Source organism: Patella vulgata, chromosome 6, assembly GCF_932274485.2.
Source record: "Patella vulgata chromosome 6, xgPatVulg1.2, whole genome shotgun sequence".
Classification (NCBI taxonomy): domain Eukaryota; kingdom Metazoa; phylum Mollusca; class Gastropoda; family Patellidae; genus Patella; species Patella vulgata.
Window position 1 is genome coordinate 18,027,298 of NC_065884.2, and position 18,340 is coordinate 18,045,637.

General features: G+C 34.5%; 1 long non-coding RNA gene across 1 annotated transcript in view; it reads left to right on the top strand.

Moving 5' to 3' along the window:
- The window catches only part of LOC130013103 (uncharacterized), a 36,389-nt gene extending 20,145 nt beyond the window's left edge, over nucleotides 1-16,244 (top strand). Inside the window, exons 2-9 of the long non-coding RNA XR_008788459.1 lie at nucleotides 217-371; nucleotides 12,054-12,074; nucleotides 12,342-12,506; nucleotides 13,980-14,125; nucleotides 14,468-14,560; nucleotides 14,849-14,924; nucleotides 15,309-15,463; nucleotides 16,072-16,244. This is a non-coding gene — a long non-coding RNA (uncharacterized LOC130013103). The remainder of the gene's footprint in view (nucleotides 1-216; nucleotides 372-12,053; nucleotides 12,075-12,341; nucleotides 12,507-13,979; nucleotides 14,126-14,467; nucleotides 14,561-14,848; nucleotides 14,925-15,308; nucleotides 15,464-16,071) is intronic.
- The last annotated feature ends 2,096 nt before the right edge of the window (nucleotides 16,245-18,340 follow it).

Below are 18,340 nucleotides of genomic sequence, written 5' to 3' on the forward strand. Positions count from 1 at the left end.
ATATATATATATATATGTGTAATAAATGGCATTTTACTTCGTTTTAGAATCTTTTTAAAAATAAAATTAAGATGAATGTTGTACCCTAAAACAAGCGATAGCGATATTTGCCTTTAGAAATGTATATATCGGGTGATAATAATAACGGGCTAACCATTCGTTGAATAAATGATACCGCTGTGATGTTTGTCTAATTCATTTTATTTTAAATTACAGACCTGGTATCTTTAAACAACACAGCTCTGATGAACTTTATCCCAAGTAACCCAACCAACTTTTTCCGATACAATGGAAGTTTGACAACACCCTCATGTAATGAAGTTGTTGTGTGGGCAGTTTTTACTGAAACTATAAAAATCTCAAAAATCCAGGTACGTTTATTACCCAAAAATATAGATAGGATCTCCTGGGATATGGCCGGTTACGTCCAAGGTAAGATACGATCTCGTATCTTTGTAAGCCACTAATGACCTGAAGTTTTCTTAACTGTGTCTATTATGGATGGTTAATTAATCAATGAGGATGGTAACGTGGGGATACTTACAATTATCAGATCATTATATGATAAGGTTAAATGTGTGAAATATAATGGAGATCTACCTGAATATTTTGAAAGTAAAAATGGATTATTTCAGGGAAATTCCCTCTCTCCGCTTTTATTTCCATTCTTTGTTAACGATTGTGAGTCTCAATTCATATCTGATAATTGCCTTCAGTTAATATCCAAACACTTAATTTATTCCTTTTGATGTAGGTAGCTGATAATAAGGTCATAATTTTCAGAAACCATTGAAGACCTTCAAAACCTTTTGAATTCTCTTTACAATTATACTCAGAAATAGAATATAACCATTAACACTGATAAGACAAAAAATTATGATTTTTTAAATGGGGGAAAGATCAAAAGCATTGAGTCCTTGACCTTTCATAACTTTGATGTAGATTTGTTGATAATTTTACCTACCTCCGATTTTTTTTTATTATATTTCAATGGGAAATTCAACTTTACCCAACAGAAATTAGCAGACCTGATTAAAAAAAACAAAGCTCTATTTTCAGCTCAAAAAGTTTGTAATGATAATTATTTCAATATTTTAACCAAACATTCTGAATTTGATACAAAGGTACTATGTTATCGTATACGGTTCAGAGATATGAGGATTTCACAAAGCTGGGGAGGTCGAAAAAATTCATACTAATTATCTCAAATAAATTCTGTGGACACGTAATTCTACGAATGCTGGTAGGCCATAGAGGTATAGGTGCACACTGTTGTTGATTTCAATAACTGGGTGTTGAGTTCACAACAATGAAATGAAATGAAATGTAGTATTATGGCACGTCAACTCCAACCGGGCTATATTGCGCCAAACATATGGTGAATATTACAAGACAGGCTAAATTATATCACAGAAAAACATTATATGCATAAATAAAAACAATATCACAGTTAGTAAAATTAAAAATAAAATACAACTTTTATACATATAAATATTAAATACAAAAATGAAATGATATATATATATATACAATTAAAATTTATGATAAAATCCTGTCTCCTTTAAAAAGTCTAACACTTTACCATATAAACCCGGTTGGGCAAACATATGATGTAATGACTGACAACGGTAAAAATTTGATCTAATATCCTTGAAATGCTTGCACTCAATCAAAATGTGCTTAACTGTCAAAGGAACATGACAGTGTTCACATTCTGGTTGAGGCTCTCGCTTTAATATGAAAATGTGTGTTAAAAAAGTATGACCAATACGAGAGCGACACAAAACAACTTCATCCCTCCTGTTGGTTCTATAGGAACTTGGCCAATCTCCTAAGAGAGGCTTAATGTGATGAAGTTTATTTGTGCCTGCAAGATCCCAAGACCATTGCCAGCGGTCATAAATAAAAAAGTTAATAGAAGATTTAAAATCTGTGAAAGGAAAAAGAAATTGTGATATGGGAAGTTGCTTCTTAATAAAAAATCACTCAAGCATAAGAGAAAAGATGATAGACTGATTGTTAAATGATCTTTTATTTGGGATAATTATTAAAAAGAACGATATGAAGATTGTACGTGTGGTCCGTTGAAAGGGGCTGTGTAAGTTTGTCTGGTGACCTTGGATGATCTGCCAACCGAAACCGCGGTCAAGGTTAACAAATCGTTGCTTTCATTGTATCGTATATTAACCTTTAACCTTGTTGATAGATACTAACGTCTTTGTCAACATTGTATCTTATATCTTAATAATCCAGTCATCGCGCTCAACAATAGGAATGCATCGCCAAAACAGCTGATGACCTTTTTGAACAGTCAGGGGAAATGAAATGAAATGGGATTTAACGTCCTACTGCTTCAAACTGGGCTAGTGAAGACGGGCATACGCCATACAGTGAGCTATGGGGGAAATTTTGCACGCCAACGTGTACACGGGACCTCGGTTTTTGGTCTCATGCGAACGACTAGACATCTGTCCTTGTCAGACCCTCCGTCCTGCATCACTGACAAGGGGGAACCACGCCGGAAAATCTGGATGAACTTTCTCGGTCAATGCAGGGATCGAACACCTGACCTTCGGGCTAGCGAGCCAGCGTCTTACCCACTTAGCCACCGTGCCCCCCCCCCACTCGACATATTTAAGCATGAGTGCTACGGAAAAATAAGACAATCATCTAAGGGAGCTATATATAAACAAATCATTGATACATTTTCCTTGCAATATTACCTAACAGAACAAATTAATATTAAATGTCGTAAAGAAATAACTAAAAAAAGACACTCAAGCCATAGTCTTAACATCGAAAAATAATAAAATTTAAAGATGCGATTTAGTTAGAAGATATTGAAAATGAATATCATTTTGTTTTAATCTGCCCATTATATGCGAATTTTAGGACTAAATATATAACGAAATATTTATTTCAGTATTTATAAGTTAATTCAATTATTAATTACTAATAATACTAATGAATTAATTAATCTAGGGAACTTTCTATATTTGGCAAACAAGCGACGTGCATAGGAAAACGTTTGTTCTCTTATATTTCTAACTTATATATTTAAATATCTAACTCAGTTTAATGTGTTATATATATATGTGTGTTTGATATTGTTTTTGTACATATTGTATTTCTTTATTTGTTTGTACTGTATGTTTTACCCGATGAGTCGTTGACTAAAAGGAATAAAGAACTTGAACTTGATGTCAACATTAAGTACTTTCTGTGTCTGGCATACGTGATACGCGACAGATACAAAAAAGGTAAGGGTCAAGATTAGTGAAACGGTCGGAATGAACCGGTTTACGACTGTTCACTTTTAAAGATTCCCCCCTTATTGATGTACTCACTTGGGCCGCTTGTAGTCCTTATCGAGGCTACAATATGGCCGAATGTTGAAAGCCCCATTTTGAACATAATATACGCATGGTCGTAAACTGTCGAAACTGTTATTGCAGTGATATACTAACGTAAATATATGCAGGATGCTTTCACAAAGTAACTGTAATAAATTGATCATTACGAATACAAAAACGCAAGGAAAAATCCTAGGCGTATAAATAAATGAGAAGCAATATGGCGTCTTCTGTTTAGATGATTTTCAATTCTCATATAATCAATATTTTGTTTTACAGATGGCGACATTTCGTACATTGATGTCCTCTGAAACCGATTCCAATAACCAACAATATAATATAACCAACAATTTCCGACCAGTTCAGCCGCTATATTCAAAACCAGTACTTTCTAATGTCTACTCAAGCTCCGCCACAACAGCATATATTACAGTATATACCGGTGTCTTATCACTCATCCTATCCAACATTCTCTCTCATTAAATGCATCCTAACTGTATTCTTTTGATGAAAAACCGGTGCATGTGATTGATTTACGTGGGGGGGGGGGGGGGTCGTTCTGCAATCTGCATGAGTGACTCATATCAGGAGTGACATTTTGCTATGTATGCACGATATTCGAACCTTTAATGGGCGTAAATGTCAGGGTGTCAAAATACCAATGGTCTGTGATAATTTTATTGGGGGATTTGATTTTTTTTGATTCAAAAAAAGAAATAAAAGTGCCAACTTTCTAGCTACATATAATGAATTTTGAAAAATTCTGAACAAGCTCGTGGAAATATATCATGACATGGATGTTGTAATATATCAACGATCTAAATTAAATACGGTATCTATATAAACCCATTCATACTCATTCTAAATAAATCAAATCATATTATATTTGAACGCACGCATATCTCAAGAGCGTTATGATTCCCCTTTTATTGATAATACGTCTTTTATGGGGGGCGTTTAAGGTTGGTTTTGTTTTTAGCGCAGATCGTCTTTAGGATTATATATAGATGGAGAAAGGAGTGAATCAATTCCCTTTTCTTTCTTTCTAGCTACTTTTTATGAACAATTTGTATAGTTGTTTTACTGTGTTGTTGGCCTTGTTTAAAACTTTATGAGTTAATGTTTGTACCTATATGAGATATCATAGCTCTATCAGTTAATGTTAGATAAGATATCGTAACTTTATGAGTTAATGTTAACATGTGAGATATCGTAACTTTATTTATCGTAGTAAGGCCTGCGACGATGCAATATAAGTTCATGGCGTATCGTAGCCTTGCAGAAGATTTGTAGACTTACAAAAAGGGCTATTTGTAGACTTACAAAAAGGGTTATTTGTAGACTTACAAAAAAGGGCTATTTGTAGACTTACAAAAAGGGCTATCTGTAGACTTACAAAAAAGTGTTATTTGTAAACTTACCAAAAGGGCTTTTTGTAGACTTACCAAAAGGGCTTTTTGTAGACTTACAAAAAGGGCAATTTGTAGACGTACAAAAATGACCCTCTTAGACGTTGAGGAAACTCTATCGTGGACTTCCAATAAGGCCTGTTCGCAGACTTACCGCGTGATTTTCTCACCTACATTTAGGATAAGAATTTTGAAAAAAAAAAATATACTGATACTCGGGTTTAACAAACAGATTTATTGATCCATGACGTCATTATATAATTATGTACATTTTTTACGATGTTATCGTGTTCCTCAACTCAATATATTCACACACAATTGTGGCTTTCATAATTATATAGACATTTGTAGATATTTATTTAAAGTCATTACTAGAAAAAAAAGAGGAAAACAAATTACAGTAATGACAAGATCAATATTGATTTTCACGCTTTCTAGTCATTCCTAAGCATATTGCTTGCAAGAAATCGTCTGGGTGTGACGCCAACGGACAACGACTTGAATCGCCGGTGGTAAGTGGCAAGGTTTGTTATTCGCCTACAAAGATTTTCTCGAAGTGTATGTACCACCAAGCGATACATCATCGGTATACTCAGTGGTATCGTTCCGTTATATTCCACTAACCCCTGGATCCATTCACGGGGGAGACACATAGTCAAATTATCCGCCCTTGATAACTGTGCTATTTTTATCGACCAATCAAAAAATCCCCTAATTAGAAAGCGAGTGGCAAAGGGAAGTAACTTGCAATTTATTGCAACTAAGATCGTCGAGTCGTTGTTGCAAACTTTCAAAATATTTTAGGACACTTGTTTTGTGTACATGTCACTTCTTTAATATTATATTTATTTTTTCTATTAAATATTTTATTTTCAAATGTATTTTAAAATATATTTGCTCAGGTGGAAATGTTTGTGTTTTGTGTAGGTTATATAACGGAGAAATATGAGTTAAATTATACAATTTAAAGCGATAATTTCATATTTTTAAGTTATATTTTTAAATTGTATTAAAATAAAGTCTTTAAATAGATGGTATCTATAAACAGTCCTACCTTGTTAAAGAATAATCCTATTAATCCTATAATTCACTGTTGCCAGTTGAGAAATTGGCAAAAATATCATTTTCAACTTCAAATTCAAACGTTTGAAGATAGCTATTAGCTGGTTTTATTTTTCAATTGGATTTTAATGTCATTTTCTGCAAAGGAAAAAGATATTAAATGGGGTTTAGAGTTCTACTGTTGTAAGCCGACTGGGCTGAAAATGCGAGCATAGGCAATGCAGTGCTCTTTAAGGGAATTTTTTCCCGGACAGCTGCGCTACGGCCAAATGTTGCCACTACCTTTCCTAAAACCTTGTGAATATGATAGCGAATACATTCTTTAATGAGTTTGTTTCACATCTGGTGTGAAGCGTCGGGGTAATGGGGGACGAATCCTGTAAATATTCACAATTCTGTGTCCACCTGTTTCGGAGTTACCGTCCTTTTCTGAAGGTCAGATTTCTTGACAGCACAAAGGTTCCTTATTAAATTTGGTTAATATCCTTTCTACGATGTGGGCGTATTTATCTTACTATACCGATGAATGAGGGTTGGGTCTGCTGCTGCTGTGCTTAGTCATGTCGCCTTTCTAACTCTATATTAACACTAAGTATGCAGGGTTATATTAATATTATTGACATTCTCTGGATTTAGAATAAGTAAATACAAGTCTTAGGTATCAAACAATAGCGCACATTTCTGCCTAGTCATTCCCTAATTTTATAAATTCTTCAGATGAATCACAAATTTCAAGATAACTTCTAAACCGGTGGGTGAAAAATCCAAAATATTCATGTTACTTAATGTTTAAAAACACTATAGGTCTATAAAATTATTTCACACGTTGTTGATTCAATTTGATATTAGAATTCAACAACATTGAAGGGACAGTTATAGTACATGTACTTACATTCCAACTCTTTATTTCTTCACCGACCTCAGGAAGTCGCGGTGTCTGAGTGAGTAATATGTTGACCTGTTACCCTGGAGGTTCCGTTTTCGAATTACATAAACCATTGACCTATAGACCTTCCAATCGATCTCGCTTCTCCTACTTATGTTAGACTAAACCTATACGTGTTCTAAACGAAGATTATATTTTTAAGATTGTTACCCGGATAAACATTGATTTGGCACTGTTTTTTTTTTGTCTGCTATATCGCCATGGAGGAAGCAGGTCACGTTAAACGACCAACAAATAGGCTGTTAATTTGTAGGAACAAAATGACATAAACAAATTATATAAATGAATATTAATCTGGTATTACACCTGCTTACAAACAATGATATGATATAAAGATATCAAATTATGTAAGTTGGTCTTACTTGAATTTTATCGGAGCGTTAGGCTTTTTTTTAAGAGCGGCGCCCCAAAGAAGAAGAAGTAATACATGGCGAGAAGCTCTCGGTGATGATCCTTGTCCAAAAATAGCACAATGATTTGTATGTTAGTTGGGAATTGAGGGCTGGATTTATAACTCATTTTGTGGGGTTTTGTGGCTGAATGGTTAGCACGTGTGCGCTGTATCATAAGGTCTGTCATTGAGTCTACTGGCGTGGTTTTGATTTCCCGGTTGTACGTGACAAGGAGTTGAGTCGCCTGTCCAACCTCGTGGGTTTTCTGCGGGTCCTCCAGTTTTCTCCAACTGCTAAAGACCCCTACGCGCAAGCGAATTATTGAAATAAAATCGTACCATGTGTTAGTCCCGAAATGACCTAGTTTGTGTCGAGTGGACGTTAAACCATCTACCTCTCCCCCTCTCTCTCTCTCTCTCTCTCTCTCTGTAACTCATTTTAAGGAATTGCATTACGTTTGTTCAATAAGTATGGCACTGCCTCACTAACTAGGGTGTCCAGAGATTTTTTCAACATTGTTTCCTCTTATTAGAGGTGTTGAATAGAGGGCTTATTTTTTATTCGCTGCTGCTTCAGATTTGTCAAATTAATTGACTTAAACCGCTTTAGAGTTTCACAGATTGTTATTTGAAGGTTGTGGTCGAACTGAATAAAATCATTGGTAGCCCAATAGGGGGCAAAATTTAAATTATCCATAATACATTTTTTTCAGTTTGTTTATGAAATTATTTATATTTTGGATATGCTGTGTAGAATATGCATATCTATAACATGCAGGGCTGTCGGTAATTTTTCACAGTTGATTAGCAGCACTGCTAATCAAAAAGTCCAATTTTGCCAAATTTGATTAGCAAATTTAAAAATTGATTAGCAGTTTTTCAGTTTCAATGTAAATACCTAGATATTACTTTAATTCATAACAAATATGATTAGATTCCATTCTGACTATTCTTAGATTTTTTTAGCACTGCCACAAGTACTTGTGACAGTTTGTAAATGTGATGTAGACATTTAGTTAGGTCTTATGTCTGAAGCCAATTCTTGACAGTGACTTCCGAAGCCCCACTCATTTTAATTGTTATTTTTTTGTTACGTTAGAAATCTTCGTTAGAAAACGATCTCGTCTGCTTTTTATCGTGTATTACTATTTTTGTTCAGTCGGCCGCACCTCGATTAACTAGACACACGCGATATAAACAATATTTTACGGGAATTTTTACTTTGATTTATCATTTTACAATACGTTAACATGTATTTATTTTTTTATATTTTATTTACAATACGTGCGATACACTGGAGTTATTTATTTCAAAATGAATATGATATAATTACTTGATGTCTCGCAACGTGAGTGCGACTACTTGATTCCCTATTTCCGGTTTAATAGTCCCTATTCATAGAGTTATGTCCCTGTGTTATATAGTATTGTGTCTGGGTAGTTCGAGAAGAAAATGTCACACGGAGAATTCAGTTTTGTTTATAAAATTTTATTCAACATTTTATACACGTTGAAAGTGTTGAATAAGCCTTCTAGTCTTCAAAATGTGGATTATTCTTGTGACAATATCCAAAATGACAGGCACATTAATGATTCGCAGTAACTGCGAATCAAAAACGTCAGATTTTAATTTTTGGTTAGCAACGGACGAAATATGTATCGCAAATTGCGCTGCGATACTGGTTGTCGGCAGCCCTGATAACATGTCTTTCCTTGCTGGTCCTTTGTGCAATAATTTAGACGTTGTTGACCAAAACAATCCTCTTGTCGGTTATTAGTTACTAGCAGGATACCCGGCTTCACTCGGGGGTCATAACTCCGAAACCGGAAGTGGTAGACTAACGCCACCTGGCCTATGTTACTCCCCGGTCCGAGCTACCCCTATACCCCAAATTTCAGACTCGGGGCAGACCTAGTGTAGCCGCCAACCCCGAACAGACAGACAGACAGACAGACAAACGACAGTCACACATATTAGTATAGAAGATAGATAGATAGATATACATTTGTGTCTGCGGCTTCTGACTGTTATAAAATATGTGTGTAGAATCAACTATGACCAGAGGATAATTTTGTTTATCATCAACCAAGTCAACATTGCTCCATTAACATGAAAATAAAGATAAAATTAATTTCATCATTTATCGAAAATTGTGGAATTATTGTAACCTGGTGGGTTACTTCCATAAAATCAGGAACAACTGTATAATCTGGATATTAATTTATTCAACCAGCAACAACATTAAAAACAATTAATCAATAAAAATCAATGAACAAGACGATTTACATTCTTTTTGATAAAATATTATCTCCCTTTTTATGAAACTATAATCTAATTAATATAATCTGCTAGTTAAAAACACGTATATGGATATACTACTTCTGAATTATTAAACATGTTACGTTTCGATACACAGAGATATCGTTGTCAAGCAAATAATGATATTTATCAAAAATGTGGTGCAATATATAGATAACAATTGGAAACCATATAACTGATTAATCATTAATTAAGAATTAACAAGATGAGAGAAGTAATAATATGGATAAACAATTACAAAGGATTAACAAGATGAAAGACTGTAATGTATTGATAACAATTAGAAGCGAGATGAATTTAGCAGATCAAACTAATAATTATTAACGAGATGGGAGATAGCAATATATAGATAACAATTAAACACTAATCAAGGAATGAAACCATAACTACAAGATGAAAAGGGGGGTTAACCGCACAGGCAAGAAATCAAAAAGTACAGGGAAGGAAACCATACACTGATTATGTGTTTTTAATTTGTCAAATCTACTTCTATATGTCTTATAAGGATTATAATCTGCTTGTTAAGAAACCCATCTCTAATCGTTTTAAAAGTTTGATTACTTACACAAAAGAAGATAAACAAAATGTCGTCCCTGTTGACTTGTACTAAAGAAAACTAACTGGTTAATATGTTAATTGTAAAGACAACACATAAGGGTGTAGAAGGAGCTTAATTAAATAATATTAAATCCTAATACAATTAATACATTTAATTATATTAAAACAATCGTAGGAGATTAGTGTTTTCATGTAGCCATTATTTCTATGGTATACATTTAATTTAGAATATAACTTTTAATACAGATGACAATACAAAATGATTAGAATTTATGAATGAAAATCATGAACATATTGCATTGCTTTGATGGCTTTGGTTTTAATATGATTTGTTAGCTTTTCTAATTAGCGGGTGATAACTACATGTTAATGGATATTATTAATTGCTATTAACAGCCCCCCCCCCCTCCTCCTCCTCCCCAAGACGGGAAGAGAACATTCCTGACGTTGAACTAAGGTGTCTAATAATTCTGCCGTGTTGTTGTTTTCTGTCCTTGCTGTAGCCAATTCCAACACTAACTACCGATAACTCACATACATATTTCTGTGGTATTGTCACCCAGTTTGGGGGGTGGGGGTGCTTGTGGATGGCCGAATGGTTAGCACGTGCGTGCTGTATCATAGGCCTGTCATTGAGTCAACTGGCGTGGTTTCGAATCCCCGGTTATACGTGACAAGGAGTAGGGTCGCCTGTCCAACCTCGTGGGTTTTCTCCGGGTCCCCAAATGACCTAGTTTGTGTCGAGTGGACGTTAAACCCCCCCTCTCTCTCTCTCTCTCTCTCTCTCCTCCCATACAGCTAAAGATCAAATTTTTATAATTATTATAATAGTATTAGATAAGAATAAGATATCAATTTAGGGCATTGTTCATTTGCTAATATTATTAAATGAAAATTGAATAATTATTAAAGAACTTGGCTTACACAATAATCTACTTATATCGCTATAGTGAAACAAAACCGTACATGTCACGTGACTACGCTTTAGCTGCGCTAGGCCCAAATCCATATGGTTTAAAAACGACAGGAAAAATTGGATGGTATTCAGTTCTTCAGGAACGGCCGAATTCAGATCACAGAAAGTAGACTGACAGTCAGAGAAAAACTTGTATAAAAATTTACTAAAATGGAGTTAAGTGTCGCTTTTACCTTTCTGACATTCGTAGGACTATCTACAGCAGCATGTAAGTTGAGAATAATTAAACAAATTATTCTACATTTTTTTTTTATATTTTTACCAGACAAAAAAATGAATTGGTTGTAATAAAATTTCATTTTTCAAGAGAAATGATTTAAAAAAAAAACCCAATCAAATTAAGATTAATGTTGTACCACTAAAAAAGCTTTAATGTTGTCAATGAATTAAATATATAGCGATATTTACCGTTAGAAAAGCATGTTTACAATCGGGTGATAACAATAACGGAGTAACTTTGGGTAAATGATACTGCTATATATATGCCGGATATATGGCGTTTACTAACACCGAAAAGAAAGAGAGGGGGGTGGGAGAGAGAGAAATGGGATTAAACTTCCACTCGACATAAACTAGATCATTTCGGGACTAACATGGTTCAATTTTAATCCAATACCCTTTGTCATTTACAACTGGGGAATCGAAATCACAACAGTTGACTCAATGACAGACCTGATGATACAGCACGCACGTGCTTGAAAAGAAAGAAAATTTCTAATTTTGTGAATTCATTAAATAATAATTGGTAGTGGGTTTTTTTTAAAAAGAATACGCATACGCTGCTTTATGTACTACAGTTAAATAGAGTATTAAATTAACAATCTTCGTTATCTGTGATTATTTCATTTGCATTGTTTTGGTAAAGACACATTATCTTTTCCAACAAGAAATAAAGACGAATGTGACCTATAAAAAAGGAGAAACACGTATTTTGATTCAAAACATAGCGTCTCCTAGGTACATGTCTTTTCTGAATGAAATTGTAAATATCGTGCTTAGAATTATTAAAGAATTAAAGTATTTTTGTCTTTATTTTCAGCGTGGGGATACGAGAACAGTGGTATGTATATCCGATATAGTTTACACCCCCCCCCACCCCGCCAAGACTCCCCTAAATGAAATTGATAAAATAACATTCCATCCACCCACCCATACCCAATAAATCCGTTTGTTGCTTATAATTTCATCAACATAAACCGTATGTTACAGCAGTAGAATATAGATGTTATGTCCAATTATAATTATATTCTTCATCTTATATCGTGGTAAAGATAATTTAACTTTAATTCAAAGTGTGGGGAATTATCAATATATTACTATGTTTCAGGTCCGTCAAACTGGGCACAGACTTACTCTACATGTGGCGAAAACAGTCAATCACCCATCAATATTAAAATTTCCGATACAACATTACAAGCTAGCCTTGGAAATATGACAATGACCGGATATGACACACCAGTTGCCTTAACGATTAAAAACAACGGACATACTGGTAAGATTATATTAAAATAATCAAATCATAACAAAACACAGCACAAGGTATATATGGATATAACCACTTCTCTATAACTACTTCTCTATAACTAATTCTCTATTATTTAAATAATATTAAATAATAGAGAATTAGTTATATCCAAATAATAGAGAATTAGTTATATCCAAATAATAGAGAAGTAGTTATATACCTTGTGGGTTTTTTTATGAATAGTTAACCGTGCTTCTAGATACCATTTAAAGAATTAAAATAATCTCGAAAATATGTGTCTTATTCTAACCCAGTGTCCCTTAACACACCCAGCACTGTCTTGATAATCGAGATTCTGGACAGCGAACCAATTAACTGATAACTAGGCCAAGGACTATCGCTTAATTGTCAGGTCCCTCCCCTACCCCTTTCCAAAAGGCTGGATCTGCACTTTTTCAACTTGAAATAAAAACCTATTTTATTGTGCGGTGGGACACTGCTTCGGTGTGTAAGGCGCTGGCTGACTAAGCGGGAGTTCCCGTGTTTACTTCCGGTTTAGGTCGAAAACGTTTTGCCCCATGTGGAAGGGGGTGGGAGGAAAGTTGCATTCGTTCTGGTGGGACGAATAATGTGGTTAAATATAAAGATAAAACCATATACAATCATTTTGAGGGTGTTCGAATAAAGGTTAAATACAATCTGTTGTTAGAACTAAGGTTAAATATAGAGTTTGGGGTGTTAAAATACAGGTTAAATACGAGTTTAAACCATATACATGTACCTGTACAATCAATTTAGCATATACGTTAAATATAAAGTTTAAACCATGAAATACAATCCGTTTGTGGTTATTAGAATAAAGTGTAAATATAGAGTTTAAACCATGATATACAATCAAATTGTGGCTATTAGAATAAAGGGTATATAGTTTGAAGCTGTTAGAATAAAGGTACATATAGAGTTTAAAACCATACAGGATCAATTTGAGGTTATTGGAACTAAGGTTAAATATAGAGTTAAATCCGCTGTTAAAAATCAATACTAAAAATCTTGATTGAATGCCTGGGATAATTGTTTCCAGCATGGATGTTTAGAGATATACGATGCCATTAAAACTTTATTGATACCTCAATTGATACTCGTGTTTGTCTACCTTAACTTAACATATCTGTGTTAAAAATCAATACTAAAAATCTTGATTGAATGCCTGGGATAATTGTTTCCAGCATGGATGTTTAGAGATTTTCGATGCCATTAAAACTTTATTGATACCTCAATTGATACTCGTGTTTGTCTACCTTAACTTAACATATCTGTGCTAGCATTAAACTAATCACATTAAAGGGAAAATGAAATGTACGCAAGAGTGGGTGGTAATTTCTTGAAAGGCTTCCGGGAAACTGAAATAAAATAGGAAATAAAATCAAATGGGGTTTAACGTCCTTTTTTCTGTCTCACCAGGCTAAGCTGTTATATGTTAATATTTTACCATTATTTCAGCCCAAGTTGACGTCACTGGTAATCAATATATTTCGAATGGCGGCCTTTCAGAACAATATAAACTTGCACAGTTTCATTTCCATTGGGGATCTGATGACACGAAAGGTTCCGAACATCAACTTAACAGTAAAACCTATCCCATGGAAGTAAGTTCTCTTTGAAGAATGTTTGTATTAGAGAATTAACGAGGTTTAGATCTGATGTTTTGGTACTGGATCGAACTATCTGCTAGAATATTTTTAGTTCGGAACCAGACGTGTGACTAGAAAAGCTTTCGATTGCTTTTAAGCCATCTCTTCCTTTCCCTAAGTCACATTACCGAGATCGACAAACACGTGATACATGTAATCAAAGTAAAATAAAATTCGTGTTGGCCTCTATAATGTGACATATTAGTAACTTTTAAAGTTTTCTATTCAGAGGCAATGGAACATTTCTAATATGGTTGTGAGTATGAAGAAAATTATACTTTTCCCTTCAATTTCTAGGTTCATCTCGTCCATTATAAAACTTCTCTAGGAAGTCTAGGAAATTCTGTAGGTGTAAAAGATGGTCTTGCTGTTCTTGGGTTCATGTTTGAGGTAAGTGATATAAGTTAATATAACTTATTTCCAGTATAAAGACCCATATATTCATTTGTTGATGTACAAAATAAACAAAATACCACTTTACCATAGTAAGTTTGACAATGGTTGGAATAAGAGTAAAGGATATCACCAGGCGTATGCCCGATTTCATTAGTAGGCTAAACCCAATATCATTTCATTTCATTTCTCATAGGCCAAACAAAACATAACATTACGACTAGAATATGCTTTTGAAATGCGTGTAAGGCATAATGTGCTAATATTTATATGTTTTATTTGTAGATTTCAGACTGTGATAATGCTAATTATGCTGATCTTATTTCTAAATTAGCTGACATTACAGCATACAATTCTAGCAGTAAGTATGCTATTGACAATATATATTACCCATAAGGTTTTCATTGAGTCAACGGGTGTGCTTTCGATTACCCTCGTGTACGTGGCAAGGGGTAGGTTCGTCTTTCCAACCTCGTGAGTTTTCTCTGGGTACACTGGTTTCTGTATGTGTAGGATTGCGTTGTAGAGAGTCCCGAGCCTGAAATGACACAGACCTCACTCAAAATGAAAAAATAAACAAACATAACCATGATTTACAAGCAAGACGCAACACTGCCCGGGTAGTGCAAGTGCCGTGTCATTTGTTAAAACTGATAAGAGTAAACATTGTTCCAGAGAGTACGACTGGAATGTTCTTGACTAACGATGTACGTTGTGATGTTTGTCTAATTCATTTTATTTACAGACCTGGTGTCTTTAAACAACACAGCTCCGATGAACTTTATCCCAAGCAACCCAACCAACTTTTTCCGATACAGTGGAAGTTTGACAACACCCTCTTGTAACGAAGTTGTTGTGTGGACAGTTTTTACTGAAACTATAAAAATCTCAAAAACCCAGGTAAGTTTATTGTCGAAATCTCCTGGGATATGGTCGGGTACGTCCCAGGTAAAATACGATCTCGTATATTTTAAAGACAGTCATGTCCTAAAGTTTTCTTAACTGTGTTCACTAAAGGGTAATGTCAACATTAAGTACTTTCTGTGTCTTGCATACGTGATACGCGACAGATACAAAAAGGGACTTTAAAGGGACAACATTAGTGAAACGGCCGAATGAACAGGTTCACGACTGTTTAGTTATGTACTCCCATGGACCACTTGTAGTCCGTATATGAATATCGAGGCTACAATATGGCGGAATTTTGAAAGCTCCTTTTTGAACGATTTAAACAGACATAATCGTAAACTGTCGGGACTGTTATTGGAGTGATAAGTTAACGTAACGCATCTGAGGACAGTTTAATGATGGATCTATATACGGTCCATGGTTTAATATCTGAACATAAAAATTCAGGATACATTGATAAAGTAACTGTAATAATTCGAGCTTATGAATAAAAATACGCAAAAAATAAAATCCTACGCCTAGTATTAAATAAGACGCAATATGGCGTCTTCCGTAGAGATGATTTTCAATTCTCATAAAATCAATATTTTATTTTACAGATGGCGACATTTCGTACATTGATGTCCTCTGAAACCGATTCCAACAACCAACAATATAATATTACCAACAATTTCAGACCTGTTCAGCCGCTATATTCAAGACCAGTACTTTCTAATTTCTACTCAAGCTCCGCCACAACAGCATATCTTACAGTTTATACCGGTGTCTTATCACTCATCTTATCCAACATTCTCTCTCATTAAATTCATCCTAACTCTGTTCTTTTGATGAAAAAACGGTGCATGTGATTAATTTATGTAGGAAGCCGACTTGGGGTGGGGGGAGGGGGTATCGTTCTGCATGATTGGCTAATTATGAGGAGTGCCATTTTGCAATGCACGTACAATATTGGAAACTTTAATGAGCGTATATACTGATAGGATATTAGATCGAATTCGTCTTTTTTCGTCTAGTTGCAATGTAAATTATATATAGGTATGGACGAAACATATGTTTATTCAGTTTAGACATTCGATTTTAAGAATATCAAATGATGAATGTCTCAGTTGGCTGTGATGTTTGAGATAAGACTAAAGTACTTCTTCTACATCTTGTAGGTTTGTCATTACTGGAACAAAGAGCTCTAAAAATTATAGTATATAGTAATGACAAGAGAATTATTACTTTTCACGCTTTCTACTCATTCTTAAGTCTGGCGCACATTGGCGACTTCTTGGGCAATTTGTAAGCGATGTTTCATTGCCCGTATATTGCTTGCAAAAAACATCGTCTGGGTGCGATGCCAACGGACAAAGGTTTTTTTTGCCGGTGGTAATTTGCCAAGCTTGTCATTCCGCGACAAAGAATTTTCTCGTTATGTATGTACCACCAAGCGATACATGCTCGGTATACCCAGTGGTATCGTTCCGTTCTATTTCACTAACCCCTGGGTACATTCACGGGGGAGACACATTGTCAAATTATCCGCCCTTGATAACTGTGCTATTTTTATCGACTAATAAAAATATTCCATAAATAGAAAGCGAGCAGGAAGGGAAGTAAGATCGCCGAATCGTTGTTGTAAACTTTGTCAAAATATTTTAGGACACTTTTTTGTGTGCATGTCACTTCTTAGATATTATATTTATATTTTCTATTAAATGTTTTATTTTCATATGTATTTTAAAATATATTGTCTCAGGTGATTTATTTGTATTTTGTGTATGTTATGTATAACGGAGAAATATGAGTTAAATTATTATCTACATGTTTAATATGTTAATTTTATGATTCTCACACAATATAATAAAATATTTATATAGTATAAATTGTATTGCTGTTGTTTTAATTGGATTTTAATGTCCTTTTCGCCAAAGGAAAAGAAATGAAATGGGATTTAGCCGACTTGGCTAATAAAGACAAGTATATAGGGAATGCAAAGTTCTTTAAGTTAATTTTTTCCCGGACGGCTGCGCTACGGCCTACTGTTTTCACCAACTTTCCTAAAGCCTTCTGAATATGATAGAGAATACACTCTTTAATGAGTTTGTTTCACATCGGATGTGAAGTGAAGCTTCAGGGTAATGGGGAGGGGGGGGCGAATCCCATAAATATTCTCCGTTCTGTAACCACCCGTTTCGGAGTTACCGCCCTTTTTCTGTGTTAACTGTGTTAACACTTAGATGTCAGCTTTCTTGGCGGGGATCCTTACCAAATTTGGTTAATATCTTTTGCTGACAAGACATATCTGTAATGTATAATCAAATTTATTTTACTAGGCCTATTCCGTTGTCTTCGGTTTTGATCTGCTGCCACTTTTCCAACTCCATGTCACAACACCTGAAATTTAGGAGGGGAGGGTCCTCAAAATAAGATTCACAACACCATTAGTGTCTTTATTTTGGTATCTAACTGTGTCCAAGGAACAATCCTGTCAGGTTTCATGTTGATCTTACTTGAATTGGCGGAGCGTTAGGCATTTGTTTGAAGCGCTCGGTGACGATCCGTGTCCAAAAATAGCACAGAATTATATAGTCGGGAAATGAGAGTTGGGGCCTGTTTCACGAAATTTTAACTAAGATAAAATCCAAATTTTAGTAATTTGATTGGATAATATTAGATTGATTTTAGTGCTTAGCCAATCAAAATTGAAGTACATGTATCTACTAAAATTTGGATTTTATCTTTAGTTAAAGGACAATATTGATGTCAGTCATTATAAAATATGTGATAGAGCTCGTTAAATACATCCCAAATATAATTTTAACACAGAGATCATTGCTACGGGAGTTGTGTAACAAGCACGTGAAGAAACGGGAAGTGACGTCA